This window comes from Salvelinus alpinus, chromosome 2 (assembly GCF_045679555.1).
Source record: "Salvelinus alpinus chromosome 2, SLU_Salpinus.1, whole genome shotgun sequence".
In the NCBI taxonomy this organism is placed as follows: Eukaryota; Metazoa; Chordata; class Actinopteri; order Salmoniformes; family Salmonidae; genus Salvelinus; species Salvelinus alpinus.
In genome coordinates, this window is record NC_092087.1 from 27,329,799 (window position 1) to 27,349,044 (window position 19,246).

Here is a 19,246-nt window from a genome sequence, read left to right on the forward strand (position 1 = left end):
AAAGAGCAGCCGTATAATAACAGTAGGGAGGCTATATAGCGGGCGTACTGGTACAGAGTCAATGTGCGGGGGCACCAGTTAGTCCAGGATATATGTATCAGTGTGACGTCTAGACGGTTATAAATATTAGTTATTTCTTGTGTAGGCTGCTATCCTACTGCTATCCTACTTGAAATAAAATCATGTGAGAGAAAAAAATCGCCACAATATCTACCGCCGGCGACACAACCATGTGCCTGCGGACTTGTCAACACTCAGCACTGGTCGCCGGCTTGCTATCGACTCGTAGTGCAGCCCAATCAGCCAAGCAAACGGTCTTGGGTGCCAACAAACCTGCCCAATTATCTGAATCGCTTTCCAAACACCCACTCCTTTCGACACACCCACTCCCCAATAGTCTGGTCGCCATATTGGGCTGCAGCTACTCATACTTGTGATTGGTTGACAATAGAGCTTCACACATTGCGGCGATGGCTGTAGGAAGAAGTTGGTGAAGAGCAACTGCAGAACTTGCAGTCAAAATTTCATGACCTTTGATCACATGAATTTTGTAAAGTTCATGCAGTCGACAAGTAGGCGCAAGTCGGATTTTTTATCCCCATAATGCAACCCACTTTGAAAGGTTGGTCAATGACTTGACAAAAGGGATCCGCTCAAACGCGCCCAATGTATGACGTTTTAGGGATTCAGAACGTGCATATAAGCGTATGTGGCTACACTCATTGTGGAACTTGTAGTCACATTAACATGCTAGAGAGGCACTTCCAGCACCCTTGTGCAACACCAGAACTGCACTACCCATAGATCATTCGGGTTATCAAGACTGTCTCAGACACGGAAGGTGAGTGCTCCAGTCATTTTCATTTCATGCAACGAGGACGAAATAATGCAGCTATATTGTTATACGTTTTAGCTGTATTGATTGAATGTATTGATTTAAGAATTGTAAGCGAATGAAGATGATTATCTAAAATATTTAACTTAACTCGACGTTAATAATGTTTATTTGATAGGAAACATGTCAATGCATGTGCATTAGGCTACAGTCACCGGTCAGTTAAAAGATCTGACAACCTGATTGCGGAAAATAGGCCTACATAATATTTCGCTGTGAGCGAAAGCAAACTGTACGTGCGTTTAGTACACGGATGCGTTTCTATCTAGTGAAACCTAATATAATGGAGCGTTGCCTTGTCCACGCTACGCGGTGGTATCTTTAACATTGTTTCATTACAGAACCGTTCATTCTAGACACATTTTTAGCGCGAAATAATGTGCCAAACAGTTTTTCAGAGAGTTACGTTTCATGGGCATGTAGTGTTATTTAAAGATCCAACATGAAATTGCAGACGGGGATTGTACAACGGAAATTAATAGACAATTGTAGGTCTATTTGACATTGCCATTTTTTTTATATTTAACTCAACTTCATGGATTATTCTTTTTTTTAAGGTCCTTTTAATCATAAAGATCCACCAGAACTTTGCATGCTTTTAGTCTATCAGCATGTATGGTTATATAATGTGTTCCAATATGGATGATTGAAGGTCTGTTCTGGCCATATTAGCCTATACCTTTCCCATGATGAATAACCAGAAAAACACAGAATCCCTCTCCTCCTCTTCACTTTCAGTCTAAACTCCTCAAAAAGGCCCAGTTGGCTTCTCACTCTCGTTCAGCGTCAAACCCTGGGATGCACACTTTTAACGATTGTGAAAACAAAGTGACAGTGTAACAGCGGCACAGTCCCACCATTCAGTGTATGGGAAGAGTCAGAGAGAATGCTGAAGTCTACACGCTTGGACAGTAATGATTGTATTGTATTTTACTGGGTGTGACAGACTGATGTAGACGTTGTGTTGTGAGGCGGTGTCATTCCTAAATTAAGCTTAGTCTTTATAAAAGAAACCCAATGAACTTAGTCACATAGGCATGGCCTATCCCTATATAACATACTGTATCCTGTCCTTACAAAGTATTTTTTTATTTAACCTTTATTTAACTATGAAAGTCATTTAAGAACAAATTCTTATTTACAATGATGGCCTACATCGGCCAAACCTGGACGACGCTGGGCCAGTTGTGCGCCGCCCTATGGGACTACCAATCACGGCCGGTTGTGATACAGCTTGCATATAGACCATACATGTACAGTTCTAACACAGTACAAGTAGGCCTAGTTATTACAACTGAAACCTGTTTTCAGTTTGTCTTTACAAATGTATATTTAGTGCAAACATTAGATTTGCAATAAAGCTCGATTAAGTATGTTGAATCCTGCTCTCACTCTAGAATTACTGTTTGATGTAATTAGTCAGAAACACTGGGCTTATGAGTTTGTTTACAAATGATCTTATACAACTTAGGACCAGCTATAACAGAATATATAACAGCTGCTATAACAGCTTTAATGTAAACTCTTTGTAGCCAATTTATACCTATTTACATGGTACACTACAAATCTACTGTGCATTCGGAAAGTAATCAGACCCCTTGAATTGTTTCACATTTTGTTACATTGCAGTCTTATTCTAAAGTGGATTAAATAGATGAATAGTTTCCCCCCTCATCAATCTGCACACAATACCCCATAATGACAAAGCTAAAACAGGTTTTTAGATTTTTTTTGCTCATTTATTAACAAATAAAAAACTTAAATATTACATTTACATAAGTATTCAGACCCTTTACTCAGGACTTTGTTGAAACACCTTTGACAGCGATTACAGCCTCGAGTCTTCTTGGGTATGACGCTACAAGCTTGACACACCTGTATTTTGGGAGTTCCTCTCATTCTTCTCTGTAGATCCTCAAGCTCTGTCAGGTTGGATGAGGAGAGTTGCTGCACAGTTGTTTTCAGGTCTCTCCAGAAATGTTAGATCGGGTTCATGTCCGGGCTCTGACTGGGCCACTCAAGGACATTCAGAGACTTGTCCCAAAGCCACTCCTGCGTTGTATTGGCTGTGTGCTAATTTAATCCATTTTAGAGTAAGGCTGTAATGTAACAAAATGACTACTTTTATGAATGCACTGTATGTAATTGCTTGAACTATGCTTTAACCTTAACTAAGTTTCAACTACATTGACTACATCTGAATGTGTGGATGTCTGAATGTGTGGACTCATGTTACTAGACACTTCAGACACTTCACACCCTCTGACCCTCCGTTAGTCTTCTCAGACCATCCAGAGGTGGAGGTTGTGGAAACAGTGGGAGTCCAGAAGTGACCAGATGGATTTTTTAATATGCCGAATATGATTAAATACATTTTAATGATCTGGTTCTCAGTGGTGCTGTCTAGGGATGTCACATGGCTCCTCCTTCTAATGTGGACCATCTGTCTGCAAAAATAAATAATTAAATAAACAGAGAAATCTTCTTGTCTAACACTCACGGGAAACCTACTCCTATGAACCCCTGCTGAACTAAACAGTACACCTACTCCTATGAACCCCTGCTGAACTAAGCAGTACACCTACTCCTATGAACCCCTGCTGAACTAAGCAGTACACCTACTCCTATGAACCCCTGCTGAACTAAGCAGTACACCTACTCCTATGAACCCTTGCTGAACTAAGCAGTACACCTACTCCTATGAACCCTTGCTGAACTAAGCAGTACACCTACTCCTATGAACCCCTGCTGAACTAAGTAGTACACGTACTCCTATGAACCCTTGCTGAACTAAGCAGTACACCTACTCCTATGAACCCCTGCTGAACTAAGCAGTACACCGACTTGGAGCTGCAAGTTATTTGAACCCTAACCCGAAACAAATGCAAAAAAAGGGTCCATGGCAGTATGTGCATCGGATTTGGATGTGCTTGGTTTGAATTATTCTCAATGAATCATACACACACTTCACCCACCTTAATCACAAGATAGCTCAATAATTATACATGCTACTGCATGCAGCCTTCTACTGTATATCTTCAATACTTCCTCCTTAAAGGAAAAGCCATTATGATGCAAAATGTTGGTGACACTTTGCTTCTTGGAAGTCCAATATCTTGAGAACTTGACTGCTGACATGCAAAACATTTTGGGACTGTATCAACAGTGGACTAATAGAAAAATATATCATTTTTGAGTTGAGCTTTCCTTTAAGCATCCTTTTGATGTTCCTGGCTCTCCATACATCCCTCTAGTTTGTCTTCACAATAGCACTTTAACAAAAAATAAAACCAGTGTGGATCAATATATCAGTGATACTTGTCTGCTGCTTTCCCTGGTTCCAAACTTAATTTGGAGATTTATGGACAGGGATGCATAATGCAAGAGAACTGGCATCAATGATACACTTGTTTATTCATACCACAGCAATACTTAATTGATTGGATTCTCTTTGCTTAATGTTGAACTAAACAGCCATAGACCTGTGTTAATTTCTGTATGCTGTATTTCCCCAGCATGTCCACCGTGTATCGTGTTGTTCAGTGTGTTGTGTGCATCATTAATTGTGCCCATCTAACACACACAGAGGCTCTTGTATCATGTTGAGAATGCACAGGACTATATCTATTTAGCAAGTTCTAATTAGGATTTGAAAATTACTTAAAAAAGCATTTAGGTAAAGTACTGTATATAACAGCCATGCTCCAGGATGTATTCCTGTCCTCATTGGCATTCATTTAGTGTTATATAGCAGTGTTACACAATATAGTTCTGGAAGTGGGATATGAATACAAGCACAACTGTCACTTCCTAAAGTCATAACAAAATGACATGTTCACATTGTCTTATAAAGCAACCCTGTACTGTATTCAGGTCAGTGTTCTCCCACATTGAAAGTCAAGTGACCTACAAAAACACACCGAGTTCATCCAGTCATCTCTGACTGTTCCTTGAGTCCTTGATACTTTCCGAAAAGAAGAGCAGGAGGAATAGAGAGAGTGGTGATGCTGACAGAACCAACGGCTCCTCGGTTGTAATTCTGTGTGTGTGCGCGCGTGTTTGCACTCTGAGGTCAGGCTGTGTGTGTGAGGGCTGCAGAGAGAAGACCTGCCGAATGATTTTCAAGGAGAGGTCATAAAGGTCACCACCGTAGTGCGGTGGAAGGTGCCCAGACCCTCAGTAGAATATCAACTCTCTTTGCATTTCTCTTCCATTTACATGGAGCCTCATGTCCGTACTGGTCTCTGCCCCTGCAGGTAAAGAAAAGTGAGGTACTGTAGAAGATCAGAGAGGAGTTCACACTGCATCAAGTCTAAAAGTTGTGATCTGCTCTGGAGTCCAGGTACACTTATAGACAGGTAAATATGATTAAACAAGACAAACACACAGTGTACAGTATCTGACTAAACTCTTGGACAGTTTGCAGTGCATAGGGAAAGGATATCTGTTATGTAAAATGGCAATACATTTGGTTGTGTCTAAAAATACATGAATTAAGATGGTGACCTGTTATAGGGGATGTACTCACTACTGTAGCTAGGTTTCCATCCAATTAGTGACAGATTTTCACGCGAATATTCAAAAATCTGCATTAATAACAAAATCTGCATTTTGCCAGAGATGGGTTTCCATCAAATTGACCTGTTGTGAATAAAAGGCTGTGCGTGATGACTGTGTATATATAAAAAAAAAAATATATATATATATATACTTTTTACCCCTTTTCTCCCCAATTGGTAGTTACAGTCTTGTCCCATCGCTGCAACTCCCGTACGGACTCGGGAGAGGGGAAGGTCGAGAGCCATGCGACCTCCGAAACATGACCCCGCCAAGCCGCACTGCTTCTTGACACACTGCTCGCTTAACCTGGAAGCCAGCCGCACCAATGTGTCGGAGGAAACACCGTACAGCTGGCAACCGAAGTCAGTGTGCATGCGCCCGTCCGCCACAAGGAGTCGCTAGAGTGCAATGGGACAAGGACATCCCAGCCGGCCAAACCCTCTCCTAACCCAGACGACACTGGGCCAATTGTGCATCGCCTCATGGGTCTCCCGTTCGCGGCACAGCCCGGGATCGAACCTGGATCTGTAGTGACGACTCTAGCACTGCGATGCAGTGCCTTAGACCGCTGTGCCACTCGGGAGACCCTCGGGAGACCCACCTTTTGCGGTTAAATTCCCATGTACTGAATATAAAATAAAAAAAAGTTAAATGGGTTTCCATGGCATTTCCAACTCTACTGATGGTTTTGTCAACAAAAAAAATGGTGCGTTATATAGTGCATGTGACCACTCTGGTCTTGGCATGTGCGCTCTAGCCAACAGCTTGACATACAGTGTGTGTAAAATAGCCTATGTGATGAGATTATTATGGACAAAAGAGCGAGATTATTTGTCAAAAGGCAGCCAAGCATGATCATCATGTCTCCATAATAAGAACCTTGATATTTATTGGAGAGGAGCATCAATCACAGCGTGTACTTTCACCACCTTGTAAAGTTCATCGTAACTTATCTGTAGCCTAATAAACTGCATTATTTCCCAATTAGTCGTAGTGGGTGGACCACACAACATATCATCACGTGACTCCAAGTTTACTTCGATATGATGGTTATTATATCAATATTTGTGCAGAAAGGAAATTCCATTGCCATTTCTTGCATAATTAATTTTACAGACAGAAAAAGATCCCACCTCAACTAGCATATTTGTTTTGTAGACATTTGGAAAGTTTGCTGACAAATTTGCTGTTTCCATCAGGCCTGTCGTGACATTTTTTTATGTAATGTGTACATTACTCTCTTAAAAAGGTTGGATGGAAACCTGGTTAATGACAGCAAAATTGTAATGAGCATAAATCAAGTCATTCATGACCTTTTGATTATTGTAAGTCAATATATGTCCTGTTGCATGGTAGAAGCCTTTAAATGTATCATCCCCTATGCTTATTGTGATGCACTTCAACACTGCCTATCCTGTTAGTGTTGTTTCTGGTCATGTCTCAACATGGGGCTTAGTGTACGTCAATGGCAGAGCAACAAAGGAGCGGAGCTCCAATGCATGGTGCCCAGTGGATGACATTTATCCCCACTCTGTATTTCTGCTGTTAATCCGATTGGAGACAAAGGCCTTCATTCCCAATCACATTAACCAGTTGGCATCTCTTCAGTCTCTTTCACTCTTAATCCCATTCAATAAGAGCAAAAATTTTACTTGATCTGATTGGGCACAACAGCAATCTGATACTGGAAGATAATTGGTCATATCTGATTTGGGGAAGCGGGGAAAAGAAAACATTTAGAGTTGGGGGAAGGGGGTTGGGGAAAATAAGTGAGGGAAGTGGGTGGGAAAGAGATAGATAGTAGGATGAGCTAAAGGAGAGTTGAGCAATGATCCATCTGAGCAATGATGGGGCTCCTTGTTTTTTTGTTAGTCGTCTTGCCTGGGGATATGAACGATTGTTGGTCAATCCTTTAAACCAGGTAGGCCTACAACTGAACTGAATTCTGGAGATGTGTCTGCCACTTTTAGATATATTCTTTGCCTTACCACTAAGTAAAAGGATCACCCTTCCAAAAATGAGATATGTGTTCAATTTCACCTTCTAATTTCACCTTTCAATCTCCTTTATCCTCTCTGGAAATGTGCTGCTTCAATCCTTTGACAAAGAGTTTAGCCACCCAAAGCCACCAGTGATGGGAATTGGTGTCTCTACTGTGTTACTACACACTACCCCTAGGGATCTCTTATGTGTCTCATTACCATTCACAGAAACACTATGAGAAATTGACACAGATGTGCTTACACGTGTTAATGTCTGCCTGCACTGTTTTTATTTTGTCTCTCACTTATGCTGTGTGCTGTAGACCTATAGCCTACATAATTTCAAACGTTTAGGCACTGTAGGCCCCTAAAATTCAATTCTGGGCCATGGTTACCAAATCATTCTTCACCTCTATTTCGGGACTGATTTAAACCTGGGACAGCAGGTGGGTGCAATTAATTATCAGGTAGAACAGAAAACCAGCAGTAGTCCGGACCTTGTTGGGTAAGATTTGAATAACCCTGCTCTAGGCTATGCATTACCTTATATTCCAATAGTTACATGTTTTGAATAATTTTCAAATTACAGCAGTTACAGCAATGCAGAAACATTAAATTATGTGTGGCTACTGCAGGATTATAGGAGTAGGAGTACCTGTGGCACTCCAAGAACAGGGTTGTCTATACCCCTGCCATATATCCGGCTACTTAGAAAAAAGGTGCCTACACAATAGTTTACTACATTATTAGAAAAAAGGTGCCTACACAATAGTTTACTACATTATTAGAAAAAAGGGATCCAAAAGGTTTTTTGGCTGTCCGCGTAGGATAACTCTTTGAAAAACCCTTTTTGGTTCAAGGTAGAACCTTTTGGAGTTCCATGTAGAAACCTTTCCACAGAGGGTTCTACCTGGAACCCAAAAGAGTGCTCCTATGCGGACAGCCAAAAAACCTTTTTGGATACCCTTTTTCTAATAATGTAGGCAACTATTGTGTAGGCCTATATGTTTGATGTACAGAATAGTTACATGATATGTGAATGCTTTCATACTATTACATCTTAGCTAGTGTAATGCATTGGCAGCATGTTTTTCAACTAACCTTTACATGGCGATACTTCCTTAATTCTCACCTTGGAAGTCACTGGTATCTTCTCAACTCCCATTGCTAGTTGCAGGAGGAACGTTGAACGTTATGAAATTAAATACATTTTTGCTTCATGAGATAATCCAACAATATAATATGTATGCCGCCATATTGTCTATTTCAGATCTTTTCTCATTGATCAAGACAGGTGAGTGTCCATCCTAAAGTGCTGCACATCATGACTCAGAAATCAAGCGTCACTTTGAATAACACTAACCTGTCTTGATCAATGAGAGAAGATCACAATTGGACACAGTTTTGGATACACTTCATGGAGCAAGAAAATGTATACATTTCATAATGGAGCATTTTCTAAATTCCAATGTCCCACCTGCAACTAGTGATGGGAGTTGTGAAGAAAAAGGTAACTTCCAAATTGAGAATTAATGAAGTATCGCCATGTAAATGTTAGTTGAAAAATGTCTGCCGGTGCTTTACACTAGCTAAACTGTAACAACTAGGGAGGCATTCACATATCACGTTACAATTCTGGAGGATGTGTGTGAGGATGAGGCCATCATGTGTGCACTCTGATTGTAGCGGGCCATTTTCCCTAATGCAAACTCTCTCACATTGCTAAAGACAGCCGGATATTCACTATTCAAATGTGTACTTTACGCCCCACACTGAAAACATGTTGTTGAGTGTTTTGTAGCGGTGTCTAGTTGATTGTATTGATTTGCTGGGAAAAATCCAGGCAGTCCGCGATTAGGCAACATATCTTTGCCTCAGCCATACCTCCAGTAGCTCATTACAGTAATGCTGATGTTGATATTTTTCCTGACTTTGAGTAATTTGAGTTATCATTCAAGAAATGTGTTTCCTACCTGTTAGTCTCTTCTCACACCTGTATCACTTCTTTGTTCTCCAGGTAGTTGCCTAGGCATGTGCATGCTCAGGGAGTGCTTGTTTGATTGTCATCATAGTGTTTATTGTAATGTTTTACTTTCCTGATACTTACTTGATGTCGTTTGTCAGGCACACATTCATATTTGAGTCATTTTGTGCCAACATGGCAATGTAAGAAAAAAGTGGGGATAATAACATAGACTACTAGGCTTAGGCTTATACCTGCTGATGCCACCTGACAGAGGGTATGTAAGTTCGTTGGTGATGGTGTTTCGGATGAGAAGGAAGGGAACAGACGTGCATGATATGGGATGTGAGATTTGTGCCCAAAAAATGATAATTTAAGTGCAAATTGACATTGAGCCGAAGTGTATTTTCTTGTCAAATTTGTCTTCTATGGTCTTGAGCACATGATTGCAGTCGTCAGTGATTACACTGCACCTTTATTCAGGAAATCACCTTCTTACCTCTGTGGCTACTCAGGCAATCACAAAGATGGTTGCTTCTTCCTCTCTGTCTATCGCCTCCCTTGGCAGTGAGACATGGTAAGCCTACCTGCATCCAGCAGATGCCTTCTTAGGGCACAGATGCTGTGACAGGATGAGCTGAGACAGGATGCCGAAGGGTGCCAGACAGGATGGTGCGTTACCGCGACCAACAACACGGGTGGTGAAATTACATAACAAGCTAGCTAGCTACTTGATACGCCCTGGACCAGAGCTAGGTCGGACCAGAGCTAGCTAGCTACTAGCTATGCCCTGGACCAGAGCTAGACCAGCGCTAGTGTGAACCAGATATTACTAGCTGCTAGCTACGCCCTGCACCAGAGTTACTAGCTATGCTATGGACCAGACAAAGTGCGGACCAGAGCTACAGTACCAGTCAAAAGTTTGGACATACCTACTCATTTAAGGGTTTTTCTGTATTTGTACTATTTTCTACATTGTAGAACAATAGTGAAGACATCAACACTATGATGTAACACATATGGAATCATGTAGTAACCATTTTTTTTTTTTAAACAAATCAAAATATATTATATATTTGATATTCTTCATAGTAGCCACCCTTTGCCTTGATGACAGCTTTGCACTCTCTTTGCATTCTCTCAACCAGCTTCACCTGAAATGCTTTTCCAACAGTCTTTAAGGAGTTCCCACATATGCTGAGCACTTGTTGGCTGCTTTTCCTTCACTAAGCGGTCCAACTCATCCCAAACCATTTCAATTGGGTTGAGGTTGGGTGATTGTGGAGGCCAGGTCATCTGATGCAGCACTCCATCACTCTCCTTCTTGGTAAAATTGCCTTTACACAGCCTGGAGGTGTGTTGGGTCATTGTCCTGTTGAAAACAAATGATAGTCCCACAAAGCGCAAACCAGATGGGATGGTGTCGCTGCAGAATGCTGTGTTAGCCATGCTGGTTAAGTGGGCCTTGAATTCTAAATAAATCACTGACAGTGTCACCAGCAAAGCACCATCACACCTCCTCCATGCTTCACGGTGAGAACCACACATGCAGAGATCATCCACATGGACTCATCAGACCAAAGGCCAGATTTTCACCGGTCTAATGTCAATTGCTTGTGTTTCTTGCCCCAAGCAAGTCTCTTCTTATTATTGGTGTCCTTTAGAAGTGGTTTCTTTGCAGCAATTTGAACATGAAGGCCTGTTTCACGCATTCTCCTCTGAACAGTTGCTGTTGAGATGTGTCTGTTACTTGAACTCTGTAGCATTTATTTGGGCTACAATCTATGGTGCAGTTAACTCTAATGAAATTATCCTCCTGTCCTCATGAGAGCCAGTTTCATCATAGAGCTTGATTGTTTTTGCGACTGCGCTTGAAGAAACTTTCAAAGTTCTTGAAATTTTCCGTATTGACTGACCTTCATGTCTTAAAGTAATGATGGACTGTCGTTTCTCTTTGCTTATTTGTTCTTGCCATAATATGAACTTGGTCTTTTACCAAATAGGGCTATCTTCTGTATACCACCCCTACCTTGTCACAACACAACTGATTGGCTCAAACGCATCAAAATGGAAAGACTTTTCACAAATTAACTTTTAACAAAGCACACCTGTTAATTGAAATGCATTCCAAGTGACAACCTCATGAAGCTGGTTGAGAGAATGCCAAGGGTGTGCAAAGCTGTCATCAAGGCAAAGGGTGGCTACTTTGAAGAATCTCAAATCTAAAAAATATTTTGATTTCTTTAACACTTTTTTGGTGACTACATAATTTCCTATGTGTTATTTCATAGTTTTGATGTCTTAACCTATTATTCTACAATGTAGAAAATAGTAAAAATAAAGAAAAACCCTCGAATGAGTAAGTAGGTGTGTCCAAACTTATGACTGGTACCGTAGCTAGCTATGACCTGGACCAGTGCTAGTGCGGTCTACAGTTAGTCGGATGTTTACATACACATTAGCAAAATACATTTAAACTCAGTTTTTCACAATTTCTGACATTTAATCCTATAAAATAACCTGTTTTAGGTCAGTTAGGATCACCACTTTATTTTAAGAATGTGAAATGTCAGAATAATAGTAGAGAGAATGAATTATTTCAACTTTTATTTCTTACCTCACAGTTCCAGTGGGTCAGAGGTTGACATACACTCAATTAGTATTTGGTAGCATTGCCTTTAAATTGTTTAACTTGGGTCACACGTTTTGGGTAGCCTTCCACAAGCTACCCACAATAAGTTGGGTGAATTTTGGCCCATTCCTCCTGACAGAGCTGGTGGAACTGAGTCAGGTATATTGGCCTCCTTGCTCGCACATGCTTTTTCAGTTCTGCCCACAAATTTTCTATGGGATTGAGGTCATGGCTTTGTGATGGCAACTCCAATACCTTGACTTTGTTGTCCTTAAGCCATTTTGCCACAACTTTGGAAGTATGCTTGGGGTCATTGTCCATTTGGAAGACCCATTTGTGACCACGCTTTAACTTCCTGACTGATGTCTTGAGATGTTGCTTCAATATATCCACATAATTGTCCTGCCTCATGATGCCATCTATTTTGTGAAGTGCACCAGTCCCTCTTGCAGCAAAGCACCCCTACAAAATGATACCGCCACCCCCGTGCTTCACGGTTGGGATGGTGTTCTTCGGCTTGCAAGCGTCCCCCTTTTTCCTCCAAACATAACGATGGTCATTATGGCCAAACAGTTCTATTTTTGTTTCATCAGACCAGAGGAAATTTCTCCAAAAAGTACACTCTTTGTCCTCATGTGCAGTTTAAAACCATAGTCAGGCTTTTTTGGGGCGGTTTTGGAGCAGTGGCTTCTTCCTTGCTGAGCTGCCTTTCAGGTTATGTCGATATAGGACTTGTTTTACTGTGGATCTAGATACTGTTTTACCTGTGTTCTCCAGCATCTTCACAAGGTCCTTTGCTGTTGTTCTGGGATTGATTTGCACTTTTCGCAACAAAGTGCGTTCATCTCTAGGAGACAGAACGTGTCTCCTTCCTGAGCGGTATGATGGCTTTGTGGTCCCATGGTGTTTATACTTGCGTACTATTGTTTGTACAGATGAACGTGGTACCTTCAGGCGTTTGGAAATTGCTCCCACGGATGAGCTAGACTTGTGTAGGTCAAAAAAAAAAAAATCTGAGGTCTTGGCTGATTTCTTTTGATTTTCCCATGATGTCAAGCAAAGAGCCATTGAGTTTGAAGGTAGGCTTCGAAATACATCCACAGGTACACCTCCAATTGACTCAAATGATGTCATTTAGCCTATTAGAGGCTTCTAAAGCCATGACATAATTTTCTGGAATTTTCCTAGCTGTTTAAAGCACAGTCAACATAGTGTGTGTAAACTTCTGACACACTGGAATTGTGATACAGTGAAATAATCTGTCTGGAAACAGTTGTTGGAAAAATGACTTGTGTCATGCACAAAGTAGATGTCCTAACCGACTTGCCAAAACTATAGTTTGTTGACAATAAATTTGTGGAGTGGTTGAAAAACGAGTTTTAATGACTCCAACCTAAGTGTATGTAAACTTCCGACTTTAACTGTTTAAGACAACTGCTGGGACAGCCCAAGCAGAGCTCCTGATCAATATGACCGAACATCAGCACTGCGATTACTCCCCACGGACTGGCAGAATCCATTTCTTCCTTTAACGAGTCTGACTAGCCCGACACGAACGATATACTGCTTTCTCGGGAACAGGCCCAGATTCCCATGATTTGTGTGAAGAGGAGGCGGAGAAAAAGGGGCCAACGGGCGGGCTGCCTTCTGAGAATTCGTAGGCGATCGAATAAACACCCACTTCCATCCATGCACGTTTGCCAGCAGAAATCTTTGGAGAATAATCTTGCGCGTAGGTCATCTATTTTAATCTACCAACGGGGCATTCACAACTGTAATATCTTATGTTTCACGGAGTCGTGGCTGAACGACAACACTATCAACATACAGCTGGCTTGTTATACTCTGTACCGGCAGGATAGAACAGCGGCGTCTGGTAAGATAAGAGGCGGCGGGCTATGTATTTTTGTAATAACAGCTGGTGCACGATATCTACGAGCTATTGCTCGCCTGAGGTAGAGTATCTCATGATAAGCTGTGGACCGCACTATCTATCTAGAGTTTTCATCTGCATTTTTCGTAGCTGTTTACATATCACCACAGTCAGAGGCTGGCACTAAGACAACTTTGAATGAGCTGTATTCCGCCATAAGCAAACAAGAAAACGCTCAACCAGAGGCGGCACTCCTAGTAGCTGGGGACTTTAATGCAGGGAAACTTAAATCCGTTTTACCAAATTTCTATCAGCATGTTAAATGTGCAACCAGAGGAAAAAACTCTGCATCATCGAGAGCATCCTGACTGGTTGCATCACTGCCTGGTATGGCAACTGCTCGGCCTCCGACCGCAAGGCACTACAGAGGGTAGTGCGAACAGCCCAGTACATCACTGGGGCCAAGCTCCCTGCCATCCAGGACCTCTATACTAGGCAGTGTCAGAGGAAGGCCCTAAAAATTGTCAGACTCCAGCCACCCTAGTCATAGACGCACGGCAAGCGGTACCGGAGCGCCAAGTCTAGGTCCAAGAGGCTTCTAAACAGCTTCTACCCCCAAGCCATAAGACTCCTGAACACCTAATCAAATGGCTACCCATACTTTTTACATTGCCCCCCCCCCCCCTTTTTTTTTAACACTGCTGCTACTCTGTTGTTATCATTTATGCATAGTCACTTTAATAACTCTACCCACATGTACATATTACCTCAACTAACCCGGTGCCCCCGCACATTGACTCTGTACCGGTACCCCCAACAAACTGCATTGTTGGTTAGGGGCTTGTGAGTAAGCATTTCACTGTAAGGTCTATTACACATGTTGTATTTGGTGCATGTGACTATTACAATTTGATTTGATTTGACATGGGTACTATGGTGCCTGGAGTTGGTTGGAACCTCTCCAGCGCACTGACAATAAACAATGATTCCTATTAAGATTGACTTCGAGTGTCCCTGTGTAAGAATTTCCACAACATTCCCATTGGACATGACAGGCTGTGCTCTATCTTAGTTATACAAATCTTTGGCTACGCCCAGGACCAAAGCTACTGCTGATCAGAGCTACTAGCTTTGCCCTGGACCAGAGCTAGCTAGCTAGTAGCATAGAGATCCTTTTAAATTCCTAATTCAGTGGGTATGCCCTGGACCAGAGCTAGTGACATATTATAGTTCTGGCTCAGCGTGTTAGAGCGCGTGAGCTTTGACATTAGCAGACTAGGTGCCCTCAAAACACACCATCTGCAGCTGGATGCTTCTCACCCGCTTTGACATTAAGTGACTTAAATTGACAATAGTCTGCATTTTCAATATGTAGCCCACTATCCCAGGTTTCCAAGGAGGCTTACTAGCCCTATAGCTCAAATGTCAGTGTTGGTTCACAGACAGTGAGAGCAGAATACCAATTGTCATTCATTAGGAAATAAATAATGACATTTATGATGGCCAAAAACTATTAGGCTTTTTAATGCTCTTCGCATTGTTCTCACTCTGCCTCTCCTACCTCAATTATGTAATGTGTGTTGGTGTCTCAGTCCATTGCAACTTCCTAGCTCAGGCCGTCCGTCCCTTGGGAATTTATGGCGGGGAATTGATCTGTTATCATATTTGTGCATTATCTCCAGCAGCTGGTGGATATGCATGGTGCCGTGAGCAATGATAGAAAAATATTAGCCCCAGTAAATGCCACGTCTTTATATCACGTCAGGAACACCTAACCAGAAGCTATAAATACAATGGAGCCTGTCTAGCATGTACACATGTGCACATTACTTATATTTGGTCACAAGGAAAAAAGCGAGAACACCATTATTAATTGGATTATAATGCAAGTAGATCATGAAGAATTTGATTCTGGGAGGCTACTTTCTGAATCTACAGCTTTTCTACAGTAGTTTTGAAGTAAAGGACACAACACATTGGACTGTCTGTCCTCAGTCTTGTGCTCTGATTCTTGGGTGGGAATGTGTGGATTCCCATTCACAGCTTGTAGAGGAACAAGGTTTCAATCAACTGAAATGTTTACGAAACAACCTTCATCATCCCATCATTCATGTGACTGGAAGTTTGATCAACGTGACCCACTATCCAACATGACTCATGCTGCCTTGGGTTGAGTTCTGTTGGTTCAAATCAAAAAGTTATCCTGCTGTTACTTCTCCTTCCATCTGTCTAAACCTTATCATGTACAAATGGTTAAATGCTGTTGTCTTTCTGTCGAGCTACCATTGTGTATGCTAGGGCATATGTACAGAGAGATAAAAATGGAAATGCATCATAATGCTTTGTGTGCCAAGAGGAATCTCACAAAGCACTTACTGTCATTGTAGAATTATACAAGGGTACAGCAACTGGCAGTTCCTTTTATCTAATGTATTTACTACAAGCAGTAGAATCAACAAAATATTAACATTTTGAGTTATCACATTAGCTGCTCTGTATGAATTTAATGAATGTCAGTTTGTATTTGGACGTAAAGAACACAATGTCAAATTAACTTAACTCTAAGATCTGTCCAGAGTGTCTCCCTCATTAAAAGTGATGTTTGTTTTTGGCTTCAGTTTTCGGATGCTATTGCAATTGAAGTTCAGGTCTTTGAGTTGTTACCCCTTCTGGGCAAACCCAAATTAGACGAGTGGTACTAGACGGCTAGACTAATGTATAAAAGTGCTGGATTTTGTAGAGTGAGGCTCCCTCAGGTCAGTGTGCATGTGTGAGGCCAGGGGTTTAAGTTGAAAAACCTCCAGGAGTTCATTTAGTTTCCCCTGCAGGTTTGGCTGTAAAGCTATCATCTGGTTCTGATGTCTCTTTGGGAAGTCTTGGCCAGTGGTAATAAACAAGATATCTGGGCAGCGAACACCAGGACTTTGAAATCTCTTTACCGATAGCCTAATTGTCCCTGGATCCAGTTGTGCTCTTTGTTGCTTTTGCATTTTCATCTATACATTTGAACTTGAATTGAGTTATTAGACTGCTGGTAGTGACTGTTTGTGAGTCCAATGCAATAGACAAACTTCACCTTCAAATATTCAGATTTAGATAGTTACTTCCAGCTTTACCTCGTGGGCATTGAATCGAATGGGCAACCATCATTCCTGCAGAATTACCGTTTTCTAGCTTTTCTGTGATGGCAGCCCTCTAGAGATTTTGCCCCAATTGAAGTGACTTGCGGAAAAGGGTATTTATCTGGCTCTCCTAGAAGTGATCTAACATGATTCCTGTTCTACCGCTCTCACTCCCTCTCTCTCCCGAACCTTGTTTTCTCCCTGGATGTCCGCCTTCCGTCACTTTAATCAACTCTTTTAATTACCGTCACTATCAGTCGCCCTGCGCCTCATTGTCACCTCTGGGACATTCTGCCTGCGAAGGCAAAGCAGGGGGAAACTCCTAAGGGAGTCAGAGGCCTGTGCTTGGGTAATAGCAGGCCTTTGCAGGTCCGCCAGCTGTATTGCCTGCTTCCATCTCTCCCTGCCCGCCGGGCAGCTCCAGAGATGTCGTGATAAATTGATGTTCGCTTCAGCTCAACTGTGCCCCCTTAAGTAGAGGAGAGACTGAGGGTATTTGGGCTTCTGTTCAATCAACACTTCCCCAATAGAATTAATCTTTTACAAGGAAAAACAAAGTTCAAGCTTGAGCCGTCTCTTTCATTAAAAATGTATGCCGAGTTGAGAGACAGAAAGAGAAATAGGGTCCAGGCATCCAGGGAAAGGTTACACCATCTAACTAGTTTACAATTTATTTTGTGCATCAATTACATGTCTTTTACTCACAGGTCTTTTTATAATCTTTGTTTCTTTCCATCCCCTCTCATCACTGTTCCAGGTAGATATGAGCTATTGTTCTTGTCTCTTATTACGTCTTTAACTACCCCCTGCCTAGTCATTAACATGTTAAACAAACAGTGATATTCCAAGGTTATCTTTGCATTCCTACACATGTCCTTTCCAACATGCTTAGCTTTAGTCCAATGCCCTTATGGTTTGATCTGTCATAGAACCTCAACACAATGCATTCATCTTGATGCAATTTGAATTATAGAAACACTTAAGGTAGCTGAAACTAAATATTTAATCTGCCCCACTGCTGAACCAAATCCAATGTTAATTGTTTATGGCGTTCATTCGGCATACCACTTGAACATTGCGACATGATATGTCAAAAAATAGCTATACGTTACAGTTTTTTGTTTAAAATTGTCATAATGGCAACGTTTCAATTTACTTTGAAACATCTTTATTTAGAGGTATTGCAATTAATGTCAGACACCTTAAGATACATTGACAGTAAAGCATACATCCATGAACCCAAGTCCTATATACCTTATTGAGAATAAGCATTATTATAACAAACCATACAGACCAACAACCTCTGTGTTTTTTCTCACATACAGTATCTATATTCAGATCTGCAGTATCCCAATTCACAGCCAATGTGTTTACTTACAGGCATCTTTGAGTTACTGTTTTGAGTGACAGAGGAGTATCATTAGACCTAGGCTGTCTGTAATGAAACTCATCATCTTGTAATCTTCTCCTTGTGTTCCAGCCTCCATCTGTCCTTCTATCCTTCCTTCCATCCCTCCCTTCTCTAATTACCAGACCCTGGGACCGTGAGAAGCAAGCGAGGTTGAAGGTAAGTGTATTTATTGCTTCTCTCTGACAATAAAGTTGGCCTGGATCATTGATTTTCCTCCCCTGCCGTTTTTTCAGGGGATGTAAGCATGTTGATTACAGATAAAGCCAACAGCAACATTTGTGTTGCCTCTTGTCTTGTTTTCTTGTTGCTGACTGTATGTAGAGAACACTGGGCTAGATAAGTTCAGCCAAGAGGATTTTTGCTCTGCTCAATGTGTCTCTGGTCATCCTCTGCCTCAGCTGCCTCCTACGTAGAGTTACACAGCACTTACACAGGAGGGAGAATAATGCTTTATTTTTCTTTATTGAATCACATGTTTTTAACTAAACCAGTTTCAGTTTGCTTTGAATTACTTTTATTTGCTGATGTGCATGCTGGTGACAGTGCTGCTTTGCAAAGCCCTGTATCTTAATAGCAGGCTCTAATAGAACGTGCTCTCTCTCCCCTCACAGGAAAAAGGGGAGAAATGTGGATGCATATCTGATGTTGGGGATGGGAAGTTATTAATGAATAGTGTCATAGGGTGGGTGCTATAGCATGTTAAATCACCATCTGAATGGTGTCTGTTGGTGGTGCTATATGCCACTCTCTGTGGCCTGTGCTAACTACTGCACAGCTGGTCTTCAATCCCATGCCTGTCCAGAGGGAG

The 19,246-nt window shown here is 41.6% G+C and overlaps 1 protein-coding gene across 3 annotated transcripts in view; it reads left to right on the forward strand.

The window, feature by feature from the left end:
* The first annotated feature begins 455 nt into the window (after nt 1-455).
* LOC139557661 (bis(5'-adenosyl)-triphosphatase-like) overlaps nt 456-19,246 on the forward strand; it is a 341,590-nt gene continuing 322,799 nt past the window's right edge. The window contains exons 1-3 of one of the 3 annotated variants that reach the window (XM_071372762.1): nt 456-841; nt 5,152-5,253; nt 18,508-18,594. The gene's annotated coding sequence lies outside the window, so the exon portion shown is untranslated. The remainder of the gene's footprint in view (nt 842-5,151; nt 5,254-18,507; nt 18,595-19,246) is intronic. The other 2 variants (XM_071372748.1, XM_071372754.1) reach the window with 2 other exon arrangements.